Here is a 2,208-nt window from a genome sequence, read left to right as displayed (position 1 = left end):
CCCTCCCTCCCTCTCTCTCCCTCTCTCTCTCTGTGTATACAGATAACTTGAAACTAATTAACTTAAAAATATTTGAGAAAAAACCATAAATAAAACACTTCCTGGTCTAACTCCCCTGTAAGTATTGAAAGGCTTGCTTTTAGACTAACTGAAGTGGATTAATCCAAAGTCTAGGCCCTGGGGGCCTGCAGTGATGCTAGGCAAGTCTACTCACTTTCCCCCCAGATTCTAAATACACTGTGATAATAAATGAAATATATATTTGTGCTTTCTTAAACTATTCATAGATTTCTTGTTGATGGAGAAAATTATAGGAAAAATATACTTACAAAAGTGTAATAATTATGTGCCATGAAAAAAATCATAAAATTGCCTGGTTTTATTCAAAACAGGTTTAAACCCCCATTCTTTCTGGAGGTGTGAGAGGGAACGTTCTTTAACCAATGAGGTGGTGAGGGTGGTGAGGGTGGTGAGGGTGAGCGAAGGTAGCTTGGTCCTCAGTTCATGAACAATCTCTTGCCATCTTCTGGGGAGTAAGTTGAAGAGGAAGCTTGGATACATGTGGTCAGGATGGCAGAATCCTCAGTGTTTTCTGTAAGAACCTAAAAAGGTTTAGCGTGGTGGGTGGCAAGATAGCCCTGCTGGTAAGAGTGCTTGCTGCCAATCCTGACACCCCAGCTCTGATTTCTGGATCACACATAGTGGGAGGAGACAACTAACTCCTATTGGTTGTCCTTTGATCCCCACAGTGCACCATGACACACTGAGGAACACAGACACATAGATACACACACATCGAAAAATGTAATTTTCAGGGCTGAAGAGGTGGCTCAAAGGTTAAGTGTACTGACTGCTCTTCCAGAGGTCCTGAGTTCAATTGCCAGCAACCACATGGTGGCTCACAACCATCCAAAATGGAATCTAATGCCCTCTTCTGGTGTGTCTGAAGACAGCTGTGGTGTACTTATAAAAATAAATAAAATACTTTTTAAAAAAAATGTAATTTTCAAGTTCAGCATGCAAATAGCTTTGTTTTACTAACACGTGACATATAAATAATATTAGATATTGACTTATGGGCATAGGGTTTGGCATCTAAGATGTGTTCTGTAGGTTACTGGGTGCTTGGTGCTAGAGACTCTATTGAAAATAGAGTCTCTGGTGTCATCAGTCTTAACACAGGCAACACAGCAGCCACTCACAGAGTTCACATCAGGATTGGCAAGTTCATTTCTGCAGGGAGCAGTGTAGTCCCCGTCAAACGAAATTGTAGTCCCCAGCCCTTCCCTCAATTTTCCAGAAATGTATGGATAGCATAATAATCTTTGCTTAAATCATAAAAAAAATTAAATTATCAGTTTGACATGAGCCCTGTTTGATAACCCTGGGCCCTTTCAGAATGTCTCATTTCTCTGGATGACTTTGATTGGTGCCGCCCATGGCTACTTTCAGAAAACAATGATGTTAAAAATCTCCAGCCCAGTTCTTCCCACCCTGCCACTGGGGCTTGCTCTTCTCTTCCTTCTGCATGCTTCTGGTCACGACTGTGAAGCTATCACCCAGAAGGGGAGGTGCCAGTAGTGGCCATGAACCCTACACTTAAAAGAAACGATTACATTTATTTCTGTCAGGGGTAGGGTAGGCGATGTGTGAGCGGAGGTTAGAGAGCAGCTTCCAGCATCTGGCTCCTCCCTTCTACCACTCAGGATACTAGAGACTAAATTCAAGTCAGTCTTGATTGCAGGGACCTTTATATAGTGAGCCACCAGGATACTCCCTCCTTTTCCAAGCTTCCCGACTCCCATAGCAGATTGCCTACTGGTGTAGCTAGACCAGCTGATGCCGCAGATTCAAGTCCATTCATTCTTGGTGTCTGGGTGACAATCGCTGCCATTTTAGCTGGTCCTTACCTTCTTGGTCAAGATAAGTTGTGATCTGGGTAGAGACAGGTCTGCTGTCTTCTCCTGCAAGCAAAGCCCTAGAAACAACCATAGTGTTTAGAAGGCTTATGCCAAATTATTCTCCACTTAGTAGGGTTCAAAAACCCAATTAATAGTTTTCTGGTAAAGAAAGGGAATTGCGTTAGATTAGGATCTGTCTTAGGGTTTTACTGCTGTGAAGAGACACCATGACCAAGGCAGCTCTTATAAAGGACAGCATTTAATTGCAGCTGACTTATAGGTTCAGAGGTTCAGTCTATTATCACCT

The 2,208-nt window shown here is 42.6% G+C and overlaps 1 pseudogene; it reads left to right on the top strand.

Annotated features, from left to right (window-relative positions):
• LOC110302768 overlaps positions 1-2,001 on the top strand; it is a 36,349-nt pseudogene extending 34,348 nt beyond the window's left edge.
• The last annotated feature ends 207 nt before the right edge of the window (positions 2,002-2,208 follow it).

Source organism: Mus caroli, chromosome 10 (assembly GCF_900094665.2).
Source record: "Mus caroli chromosome 10, CAROLI_EIJ_v1.1, whole genome shotgun sequence".
NCBI lineage: Eukaryota > Metazoa > Chordata > Mammalia > Rodentia > Muridae > Mus > Mus caroli.
The sequence above is the reverse complement of the archived record's forward strand: the minus strand, read 5'-3'. Positions and strand labels throughout refer to the sequence as shown.